Source organism: Erpetoichthys calabaricus, chromosome 18, assembly GCF_900747795.2.
Source record: "Erpetoichthys calabaricus chromosome 18, fErpCal1.3, whole genome shotgun sequence".
Classification (NCBI taxonomy): domain Eukaryota; kingdom Metazoa; phylum Chordata; class Cladistia; order Polypteriformes; family Polypteridae; genus Erpetoichthys; species Erpetoichthys calabaricus.
Window position 1 is genome coordinate 14,848,901 of NC_041411.2, and position 12,905 is coordinate 14,861,805.

The following is a 12,905-nucleotide window of genomic DNA, read 5'->3' on the forward strand; positions in this document are numbered from 1 at the left end:
TTGTTTAAATCAGACTTCCATAAACCTGAAATCCTAACCTGTGAAAGTCGAGTGAGACAATAAAGTAGGGGAAGCATGGATTGGATGGTACTGGCATTCTGAAGACATTAAATTTCTGCCATAAAAGATGAGGTCACATGTATTTGACTTTTCAGCAAGGTTTGTCAATTTCCAAAAAAGGCTAATAAATTTATGACATTTACTAAATAAGTGGCAAATGTGTCATATAATGGGATGGTGCGCCAACTCATCTGGGGCCAGTGCTTTCTTATACCTCCTTAAACCTTCAATAACACAGGGACATAGTAAAAAGCTTGTTAAAGGCGGATTTTAAACAAATGTTAGAAATTTTTCTTCGTGCAAAGAATAATAGACACTTTGAATAAATTACCAAGTAATGTGGTAGACATTATGACTTTAGGGACCCTCATATCTCGACGATATCATTTTGGAGAATCTGGGAGAATAGACTGGATGAGCTTGTTGGGCTGAATGGCCTGTTCTCGTCATAAATATTTGAATAGTTTAGTATTCTAATAAGGAAGAGGTAAAGTGGCTGAGGTAAACCAGAAGAGCACATCAGAACATTCTCCTTTGCACACTGAGGCCTCCTAGTGGCCACCAGGCATATTTGTTGCAACAAGCTACAAGAATGTAGTATTTATAAGTCTTTGATAGTTACAACAGCAAACATCAGAGTCCACTTTGATAACAAATACAAGGGTGAGACGGGCTGAAAGTACAGGAAAAATAAAACTCTATCTGACAAGATGAAGGGACAAAAAACCTCAAGGGGTTAAAGGTCAAGAAAACAAAACAGCCAGCCCCGTCTCCCTATAATAAATCGAAGATTCGATGTGGCCTGTATCATCAGTTGTTGTAGGACACACAGGCACACTTCATTTCAAGACATGATGAATGGTGTGGCCAATGCAGTTTATATCCATAGGTTTAGTTCTGTGTCCACATAGCTTGAGCACATGTTGAAGACTGAGAGCGTAGTTTTCTGCCTTGATCACAAGATAAGATGTCCATATCCACGTCTTTCCTCATAATGGCCTCTGGGTCAAATGGACTCAAGGTTCCTGTCAAACCACCTAAACAGTTGCCAAAAGCTTTTTTTTAGATGGCTTTACATTAGTTGTATTTACTTAAAACAAAATATCCAGATAATAATTTCTCTCATGGCAAATACATCCTCAAACATGGACTGGAGACTATTGTTGGAGCCACCATAATAACTTAATTTTGGGACCAATGGTCCTGTCTGGGCAAAATGAAACTAAATCAGTGACATGTTAATCCACCTGAGGATAAGCATGTCTGGTCTAAACCAGTACTTGGGTGGGAGACCAACCAGGAAAGCTTGGGTGATGCTGAAAGAGGTGTTGGCGAGGCCAGCAGGGGGAACTTACTCTGTGGTCTATGTGTGAGTCCCAGTGCCCCAGTGCAGTGATGGGGCCAGTGCGCTTTAAGAATTGATGCCATCCTTCAGGTCAGACATAAAACCGAGGTCCTAACTCTCTATGGTTATAAAAGAGCCCTGGATACCTTTCTAAAACATTAGAATATTCCCCTAGTGTTCTGGCAAAATCGCCTACAGTACTACAGCCTAGTCATTCTGGCACCCTAGTCATCCCCTGTTCCTTATTGGTTAACTTCATCTCTCACCCCTTCACCACAAAGCAATTAATGTGTGGTGAAGTTACTGGTGCAAAATGGCTGCTTTGCATCACCCAATTGGATGCCACACATTGCTGGTGGTTGAAGTGGCTCCCCAATGTTATATACAGTTGAACTTAAAAGTTTGTGAACCCTTTAGAATTTTCTATATTTCTGCATAAATATGACCTAAAACATCATCAGATTTTCACACAAGTCCTAAAAGTAGATAAAGATAAACCAGTTAAACAAATGAGACAAAAATATTATACTTGGTCGTTTATTTATTGAGGAAAATGATTGAATATTACATATTTGTGAGTGGGAAAAGTATGTGAACCGCTAGGATTAGCAGTTAGTTTGAAGGTGAAATTTGAGTCAGGTGTTTTCAATCAATGGGATGACAATCAGGTGTGAGTGGGCACCCTGTGTTATTTAAAGAACAGGGATCTATCAAAGTCTGCTCTTCACAACACATGTTTGTGGAAGTGTATCATGGCATGAACAAAGGTGATTTCTGAGGACCTCAGAAAAAGAGTTGTTGATGCTCATCAGGCTGGAAAAGGTTACAAAACCATCTCTAAAGAGTTTGGACTCCACCAATCCACAGTCAGACAGATTGTGTATAGATGGAGGAAATTCAAGACCATTGTTACCCTCCCCAGGAGTGGTCGACCAACAAAGATCACTCCAAGAGCAAGGCGTGTAATAGTCGGTGAGGTCACAAAGGACACCAGGGTAACTTCTAAGCAACTGAAGGCCTCTCTCACATTGGCTAATGCTCATGTTCATGAGTCCACCATCAGGAGAACACTGAACAACAATGGTGTGCATAGCAGGGTTGCAAGGAGAAAGCCACTGCTCTCCAAAAACAACATTGCTGCTCATCTGCAGTTTCCTAAAGATCATGTGGACAAACCAGAAGGCTATTGGAAGAATGTTTTGTGAATGGATGAGACCAAAATAGAACCTTTCGGTTTAAATGAAAAGCGTTATGTTTGGAGAAAGGAAAACACTGCATTCCAGCATATGAACCTTATCCCATCTGTGAAACATGGTGGTGGTAGTATCATGTTTTGGGCCTCTTTTGCTGCATCTGGGCCAGGATGGCTTGTCTTCATTGATGGAACAATGAATTCTGAATTACATCAGAGAATTCTAAAGGAAAATGTCAGGACATCTGTCCATGAACTGAATCTCAAGAGAAGGTGGGTCATGCAGCAAGACAACGACCCTAAGCACACAAGTCGTTCTACCAAAGAATGGTTAAAGAAGAATAAAGTTAATGTTTTGGAATGGCCAAGTCAAAGTCCTGATCTTCATTCAATCGAAATGTTGTGGAAGAACCTCAAGCGAACAGTTAATGTGAGGAAACCCACCAACATCCCAGAGTTGAAGCTGTTCTGTACAGAGGAATGGGCTAAAATTCCTCCAAGCCGGTGTGCAGGACTGATCAACAGTTACCGGAAACGTTTAGATGCCGTTATTGCTGCAAAGGGGGGTCACACCAGATACTGAAAGCAAAGGTTCACATACTTTTGCCACTCACAAATATGTAATATTCTATCATTTTCCTTAATAAATAAATGACCAAGTATAATATTTTTGTCTCATTTGTTTAACTGGTTTCTCTTTATCTACTTTTAGGACTTGAGTGAAAATCTGATGATGTTTTAGGTCATATTTATGCAGAAATATAGAAAATTCTAAAGGGTTCACAAACTTTCAAGCACAACTGTAAATGTAATTAATTATTTATTATTATGTTAAAATATTATTGAACATGGATGAGGTACTCTGAAAATGTCTGAACCCGCAGGCACATAAAGTCTAGTCATGGGATGCCCCCAGGCACTCACAGATTGGTTGAACACATGATGACCTATCATATTACAGTATATGCCATCATACGCACACAACAATATAGTATGGGCACTGTGGTCAGAACCCATAAGTAAAGTGCAGTATCCACACACTTCGGTTTAGATATCCATTGCAAAACTAGTCTATAACCATTTTATTAAAAATGATATTAATAATCATGCATGGTCATTTAAATAGTAAGACTGTTGAATATGTTACTGTCACTTTGCATTGCTTTATATCATCCCAGTAATGTGTTTTATAATTTGCAGATTGTTACCTAGCATGTTCTCGCTTTAGGTAGGCTTAGACTGAGTGTTCTGCCCTGAAAGCAATTAAGCCTCAGAACTCTCATCTACTCCAACTTCAGCTGGACACATGACGGCCAGTGTGAACAGACTAACACGTCTCAATCCAAACACGCACACGCACACACACGTAGACTGCGCACGTGATGAGCCGTGTGGCCAGTGCTGTATCCATGGATAACGGAGGATGCGCGTGCCCGCACTTCCACTTCAGCCGACAGGCGCTTTCAGCACAGCTGTGTACCCAAGCTTGAGTACACGCCATGCTCCTTTAAAAGCTGTAGGCAGCCTGTTCTTCATATAGACATGCCCGCCCCCACCCTCCCCAGCACACCCTCGGCTGAGCGCATGCTGTGTCCCTTTAAATACTGTAGGCAGTGCTGTAGGCTCGTGTGCGACGAGCCCCGATCCGCCGCCGTACAGAGAGCTCGCTGCGGGTCCATCAGTCAGCCGCGCTGAGACGGAGCGAGCGAGCGAGCCGCAGCTTTTTTTGGGCTCAGACACCGCACATCAGCGGGCTGCACGAGCTGACACATCTGACCACTGGGCGATTTTTTTTTTCGTACACTCAGCACCTGCTGGGACAGAAGGGAAAATAAAAAGGACATTTTGTACTCCACGGATTTTCCACATATTCTGTTCTTTTCCCTTTGCTTCTTCTTATTGATTGGGAGCCTCTCTGCAATCCCCCGCAGCTAAAATCTTCAAATACAGCGGATCGTATCATAAAGAAGACAGGGTCATCTTTGTAGTTTTTTTTCCTCTTCCTTCTTTTCTGTCTCATTTCGAAAACTGAAGAAGACGAATGGAAGAGGAGCAACATTTAACGTGGAAAGGATGGGAATGGGGATCCGAGGAAGGAATAACCACTCCAACTGGCGAATCTTCTTTTCGTGAAGGAGACTTCCAGATTGGACCTAAATAAAGCAAGTCTATCACTAGAAAGAAGAGAAGAATGCCGGCTGCCAAAGAGAAGATCTCTGCGTTGCCCTCCTTCTCCAGCAGCTTAGCACGCGACGAAATGCACACCGGCGCGTGAGGTGGGAGGCAGCCCCTCGGCATCTGTCTGGGGGCTCCAAGCTGGGGAGCACCTGCGCTTGTCACCACCCCCACCTCTCAGGTGAGCACAATGGAACTTGAGGCTGAGTGTAAGTGTGCCGCGACGAGTCGGGCGAGTGACCAATGTGTCTCCATACTTCTGCCCACCCCGCCTGCGGAGCGTGTGGTGCAAGTGCTGGTCCATGCAAGTGCACACACGAGGCATTGGGGGAGTCATCACTATACCGCAGTGGTTAAACCCGCCTAAGTGTGGCCAGATCGACTGGCGGGTCCGTGCAGGGCCACCGCCGCCGTCACTTGGGCTACCAAGGCTCGCAGTGGCAATGTTGCAGACACGTGGGCACCGGGATCGCGAAATAGCAGCAGTGGGAATGTCACGGGCATCATCCTTACCATCAGAAACCTCTGTATTGAGAGGTAGTTAAAGTCAAAGTACTGTACTATATATAGGTATGGAGTAACTAACATCTCTGTCGACCTATTATATAGTGCCTCTCTAACTATATAACTAAAATGTTCCAAGCTTTCTCTCCATTAGAGACATCAACAGGAATTTATCTATTAATAGGTGCAAACCAAAAATAGAAAATTTCATCTTATTTTTATTGTTGGCGGCAGTGCTTCTGTACAACGAGGATATTGAATGTCGTTATCTTTAGTATGAAGTCTGGCACAATAGAATTATAATGCATTAGTGACATTATTGCTTTCTTATCCGACCGACAAGAGGCGGCTTTCTGACAGATGGAGCGCGACACGTGCACGCCGTTGCCTCGCTTCCTACTGGATCAATATTATTATAATTATTAAAAGCGCTGGAGACTTCATTGCGCTCTGCAGTGTAAAGGGCACAGAAGCACTTGGCGTGTCATCATCATCATCATCATCATTATCATCAGGAGCAGCACCAGTCATTTAGAATCGAGGAAATATTTGGCTTCTCCATGGCGGCCGCGTTCCTGCCCACCCACCCAATCCTGTGTGATTCGTAGGTGTCGGTGGAGGTCCTTGTTCTGAGGCCCCATCTAATGAGTGCATGTGTTCCACCGAGTGAGAGAGACGCAATGGCTGTTGAAGACGAGCTTGTTAATTTCCACTGACTGTCTGTTCACACTCTGTCTGCCCGACACTTTAGGTGATACAAGGATATTTCATCAGGCTGTGGCAAATTAAAAACCCTGGCACATAAATAAAGCACCTCTCTGATTTAATTAACCTGTACTCACGGTGACACAGTAATTGTCAAAGGAGCGAACGCAGTCCCCACTTTTTACCGAAATGCTACTCTTTTCCGCTGATTCAGTCATTCCCTTTCCTCCCACATTTTAAAGACGTCTGCCTTCCATAAAGTGGCTGCTTTAAATCGCCCCGGTGTAACTGTGAGAAGTACAAGTCTTGTGATAGAGGAATTATTGAGGGATTATACGTGAATGATTGACCAGAGGCACACAAATGCGCAATTTGTAAACCAGTTAAGTTGGGCGCTATATAACAAAGATTTGGCAGAAGCTGTGAACCCAAGGTGGTCGAGTCTTAATGTCCTGTCAACAGTAAAGTGACATATTTTGTTTCCGTTCCCCTCTCCCAAATATTACTTTATTGAACAGTGAACAAATAAAAAATGTACAGTACACTGACACCTTGTGTAAAGTAAAAAGAAAATGACACAAGTGTAATTATTTAAGAGACTGTTATAGACTATTATAGACTGTATATTAATATGTCTGTTATGTTAATGGTATAATAAAATTGATAACCGATGAAAACCAGCCCACGCCCCGACACACCTCCCGTCAGAATCCCCATTTGGACTGACGCAGACACGGGGACACTGTGCAAACCCACTTCGGCAGCAGCCGGCCGCTGGACGGCAGATCCAAAAGTCAGCAGGACTAACCACTGTGTCTCCGTGCGCTTCAGTCGGCCGTCTGACAGACCTCAATTTCAACGGCGCCTCCTGCAGGACCGCGCCCAGACTTTCTCCCAAAACTTAAGAAATGTATATGGACGGAAAGAACGTTTTGTTGCTGTTTGCAGCAAAATCGGAGAATTCTTGATTTTAACAATCACATGCGCATTCATATATTTCTGTAATATCTATACATCTAATAAATAATTGTGTACTGAAGACAGAAATTAATTCTTTAAACGGTATCTTTCAATATTTTGAACTCTATCACAAAGAGACTTCCAGCACAGCCCCCGAAATGCGATGCGAATGAACCTTTTGCACTGAATTTGACTATACGGGGAGAGTTAGATGGCTGGAATAAGTTCATCAATTCAGTCTCAAGTGTATATATCGCCTTTTACAGTCCGCGCTATCATTCCAAGTAAACAAATGGGAAAGGAGAGCAGAGGAACTTGAAATAATTAGTGACAATCATCTTTAAAACACAAACGTAATCAGTCTTAACTTATGTTATGGTGCATCATTAAACCTAAAACTTTGACTCTGAACCCCGTGATATATGATTTGAGAAGTAATCGAGCATAATAAAATCATTCAAGTTTCACCTGCATTCCATCTTCTGCGACTAGTCTTATTCAAAGCATGCACTACGTGGCCATGAATTGCAGAACGGAAAGTCCCCAAGAAGAAGAATAATTTTAAAAATGGATCTCCGGTCACTTTTTCCACTTGGCTTTGTACTTAATATTTGATTTTTATAATCAGCATCAACGGAACGAACTCGAAAGAACGAGAGACACCAAAAATTGAGAAGCTGTAACTGACAAAACATCGACGCTATTTCCAGTTGTTGTTTTAGAAGTCCGTTAAAATTAACCTCGCACACTGGGCTTCCAGGCTCTGTGCCGAGGGGAAAAATCATTGATTTGAAACAAGAAGACTGCTTAACTGACCCGCGCCTGGCCCATGTGCGTGTACTCTACACGTTCTCCCAAGCATCAGTGGTGTTTCCTCCCACGTCCACAGTGACGTGTTGTTAAGGTTGACTGTCAATTCTAAACTGCCGGTGTTGCTCGTGTGGTCACTATAAAGGACCTGTGACCACTTCAGGACGGCACATTTAAGCCCCCTGCGAAGCTAAACTCAGTTTAAGCCGGTTTGAAAAGATATGTATCAAATAACAGAGTTGAATGAATTAACGAAATGTAAGCGCTTTTTGGGTATGCGAAGGACAACTCTACTTTATAAATACTTCATGGAATATTAGTGTGGTTATAATGGTTTCTTAATAAAATTTGACTTCGATTTTCAAGTGGCTACGAGACAGATACTCAGATTGCGTGCACAGTTTGAGAGGGCGTGAGTGCTAAGTTAGCCTCTACGTGAAGATGGAGATGCCTGGGGAGATGGAGCCCCTCCAAGAGGAAGACGGCGTACCTTGTGACCACAAGCGGATCACACTACCCAGGACACGTCTGTCCCTGTACACGTTTTGAACAAACGCCTCGTATGTTAGGCGCTAACCCATGCACGTTAGCTCCGTGCAGTAGCTATGTTCTCGCACTTCAATTGCAGTACTTCACTTTCGGCATCATACTTGTTTCACTTATAGGTATAAGGTTATTATTGTCAACGAATTACTGTTATGTTTTTTTTTTTTTTAAATGTCGCTGGGCAACACGGAATGTAAATTCAACAAGATTGCTACCAGCTGGCCAGACGTGTACTTGTTAAGGTCGCGTGGCTTCATTTTCTACACACTCGGTCCTTCTTACACCTTTTAGGTATTCGAGTCTTTTCTTCAGTATAGGATTTTGACTAAAGAATAAAAACATCACTAATGTTGTCATTTTAATAATCTAAATGACTGCTATGTTCTCCAAAATTGTATGGTCAGGGTCAGCGGAGGATTTGGGTTTGGATTAATTAAATAAAGTTATAATCCTTTATCCATTACCTAACTCGTTTAAATCACTTCGAGTTCGGGGTTGACTGGACCTATGGACACAGAATAGCTTCATCTTCCACGACTGCCATACATGTTGAATTCCGATTTAAAGACATTCGGTCGTAAACCCACCGATGGCTGAAAGGCTATCAGTTTGTCAGTAATGGCCGCGCAGACTATTGGTCCTTTAAGGCATGAACTCATCAGCGCATCTCTGATCATCTGACAGCGCAGGTCTGTACTCCGTGGGCAGTGCTGTATAGTCGGCGTGGGGTCTTTCTTTCTAGAATGCACTGCTCATCAATTGTTCTCGTGGTGTACAGAAATAAAGCGTCAATCAATCCGATTTTTCACTGGAGTTACTAGTTGCGCCCGTGAAGAAAATACTGTACTTTGGACCTTTGTGAGAGAACTGTGTCCTGTTTGTGAACGTCTGGGGTGATCAATTACTCCATTCATATTTCGTTTATTATGGGGATTCAGGAAGTAGTTGACCAGTTGTAAAGAGTCGGGACGTGGGGGAGTCAGCAAGGCAAGGCCAATCGACAGATCTCAACACAGGAAAAGCCGACTGATGTCGCTGACAGCTGCTTCGCACAGTGACGACGATTGCATGACTTGGACGAGCAAGTTAGCCTGGTGGTGGCGGCCTCTAATGTGATGTAACAGTAAAGTGCACATTCCAAATGATCAAACTGGTCGTGATCCACAGGATGCTAACATGAATGGTGATTGGTCAAACTGCTGCAAGTTCTCTAGTGATGGGTTTTCCAGTCTACAAATCTACAAAATAATCGAGATATGAAATAATAAACTTCGTTGGATCCAAGAATGGGCTGTGCTTTTGAGTCTCGTTTAGTTCAATTCAGCGGGTTTGAGAATGATATTTTATAACGCAACTGTGTCAAATTCGAAAGGCTTACCAACTTCTTTAATTCAGTTAAGTCGAATGTTTGCGAGTTTAATTAACCAGCCAAATCGTCAATGTAACAATTCACTATGGTCCAGCATTACAAAATAAATATTTGTGTTTTAGACTGCAGCTGGCTGTGAGGCACTGTTCAGAACTGAGGGCTCACACGATTTAGGTGAGGTCTTCTCACGGTTTCATGGGCAGTTAGAAAGTAAGTGCGTTTATGTGCGAAGTTTGTTGCTGCCTAACAAAGAACAAACACAGGACGTACCTTGCCAGCAAAACAGTTTTGCATTGCTCATTACAGCTGTACACATTTTTAACAGCCAAAGTTCTAAAAACCAAACAAGCGCACTGAACTTTTTGGTCTCCTTGCATCATTCTGAGCCTGGGGATGTTACAGCAGCACAACATCTTGTTCACTAAAGGCTGACACATTCAATCGATTATCCCTTTCATCCTTTCCTTTTGCATCTCTGTTCACAGTCTTGTCATTGTGTAACTGCACTTGTGGTACTCAGTGGATTTTAGTATATGCCCAGTGCAGCACTGGCATCTCTTTCTGTGTACAGGTGTACATGCCATCTCGCCAGTAATACTGGATGCCAGTCAAGTGCCAGTATTTTTATATTTTACTAGGCATTTCACCAAACTCAATGCTGGACATCACTGCATGGTCACCATGTCACACCATTCAAGCAGCATAGTCATATTTTAAAATCTGGGATCTCCCATAGCTCTGGAGTCTCTTTGACACAAAGTGATCATTATTTAAGTCTATTAGCTTGCCCAAAATACCAAGCCTTAATTCAAAATTTGCACTTTGGCCAATAAGCAATTCACTGTTGGCTGATTGTCAGGGTCTATAGTCTCTGAACATGAGCAAGCGTTTCCTTAGCAACTGAAAAATGTTGACCAGCATATTTGAAATGTGCTCCTATGACCTCAACAAAAAAAAAAATGAAATTATTGATTAAAGAGGAGCCATAGACATGGACGGCTAATCAAATAAGGTTTAATCGTTCCCTCTGATGTTCTCAGAATGGATCATTGCGCTTTGCAAGGCCCTGATGAATTGTCCTGAGGTGAACTCTGGAGTAGCTGGGTTGGCGAGTTGGGCCTCGTCAGCTTGATGGGACATTTTATGCTAAGAGATCAATGGCAGTAATTTGATCTAGCAGCTTTTTCATCCCACATCACAAGGAGACCAATCTGCTGCAGTGTGTTTTGGAAGCCAGAGCCGAGAGGCAGTAACAAGAGCAAATGTAGATGTTTCCATTGCTGGCTAATATGGGGTTGGGTGGCTGATTTATTTAAATGTGCAGTGCTCAGCAGAGGCTAGCCCCACCGTAGGATTACCTTTGGTGATAAAATCTCCTGGCCTTGATACCTCTGGGCAATGGGTTACTGACCAGGTTTAGAAGCATTTGGGCCACACTGAATTTTAATCAACAGAAATTTGGAAATGTCTTACTCCACAAATATTTGGGGAAACCAGAACCTGTCCACAGCCGAGCGCATTGTGTAATAAGGAGTTCACAGGTTTCATAAATGTTTTTTTAAAGCTTTTTAAAGGACTAGACAGGTATATTCTGCTTGTACCCAATAATTGTTTTAATTGCTAGGATCATTCCAAGTATTTGTTCACTGGTATCTCATGCTTGCACCTGTTCCTTCTGGTTCTAATAGGCTCTGATTGGCCAGAAGCCCGCATTGAAATACATGTTTTCAGATAAGGAATGAATAACTGAAGTGACGCACTGCATTGTATGTCATAAGCTAACATGTCGTGAGTGTGCAGTGGCAGCTTCTGCCTAGCAACAACTTAAGACAATTGCTGAACAGGGTCAGGGCCTTCCTAATGAAAGGTCGCTCCTTACGGGCAGAAATGTGTTCATTCGAGCTGTAAGTTAGGTAGTTGAGGCCACCAAGTGGAAACCAAGGGGAAGTGCAGGCAGAAACAAATAAGCCAACAGAGTCTTGCTCTGAGCGAGGAGCCAATTAAAACTGCGCAAATTCAATGACGTTTAGTGGGCTTTGCATTGTGCGTTGGTGGTGTGCCAAGTCATTTCCATCCTTCTCAACGCGCCCATTTCAAGGCTCACCTCACACTTTGTTCTCATAAAAGACACTTGCCCTACTGTTAAGATCAGGGTTATGGGATGGTTACCTTACTGATAAGTAATGGCAACTGTCGAGATGATGTGTCATATAGTGGACTACCAAACCCTCTGATGTTTAAATCATGTGACATAAACATGAAACCGGATTGGCTTTCCAGCAGAGCTACTGAATTGCAGAGCTCCAGAGGTCTACAGTTAGACCCTTCTTGAGAAAGCCCTTCTTCACTCAAAAGACCCGGAGAATCTTCAACTGCCAGGACATGGAGTTGAGCCTGAAAGCCTGGCTACTTTTAAACACCCCTGGAGGAGGTATTTGAACAACTGGCTGTCAAATAAAGATAGGAGCTTCAAGAACTGATTTGGAGGAGTTCACATGAACCATTTTTATTTTCCTGTCACATCATTTTGACTGTTTAGGATATTATTTATGATTTTCAAAACTCTAGTTTGGATTAGTCCAGGCACAATCATTTTGTGTTATTTTTGCAAAGGTGATACTATATAGTTTGTCTTTGTAACATGAGGATGCCAGTCACATGATTCTCTTCATTGTGGCATCTAAAGCCACAACAACATCAGTTTGAAAAATCGTGGTATACTATAATTAGTGTCTACGTTTCTGTATGTAAATAAAACAACAAATGCCAAAGTACACAATCAGAATATTTAGGGAAGTAGCTTGTAGCTAGGGTTAAGGTTAGCAGTTTAGTATTTTTGACCTAGATTACAAATATACATTCATTTTTTGAGCATGCTTTCTTCTCAATGCCTTAACTCTCTCCTTCTCCTGGCCCTTTTACTCCTTTGTCCTTTTACGCATGAGCCTATGTCCTCCTTGGCCACAACACACGTGGATATGTTAAGATGGCTCTTAAAAGTTCTTGAAGTGTACATTTCAACCACCTGAAAAAAAGATTGCCATGCATTGCCACAATATTTTAAATGAAAACTGCTTCCCAATGTCTGTCTAAGATGCACTTCCACTCTGTCCTAACTAGGAGTCCCCACATTTAGTTCTACTGGATGGTCGGCTTCACCAAGATGGGTCTAGCTGCAGACCTCTGGACCTTTGTGATTTAGGAGTTCAGCTGAACAGCAATTGGATTTCAGGTTTATG

At 42.5% G+C, this 12,905-nt stretch overlaps 1 protein-coding gene across 1 annotated transcript in view; it reads left to right on the forward strand.

Annotated features, from left to right (window-relative positions):
* The first annotated feature begins 3,930 nt into the window (after nucleotides 1–3,930).
* Nucleotides 3,931–12,905, forward strand: part of wscd2 (WSC domain containing 2) — a 105,127-nt gene continuing 96,152 nt past the window's right edge. Inside the window, exon 1 of the mRNA XM_051921321.1 lies at nucleotides 3,931–4,953. The gene's annotated coding sequence lies outside the window, so the exon portion shown is untranslated. The remainder of the gene's footprint in view (nucleotides 4,954–12,905) is intronic.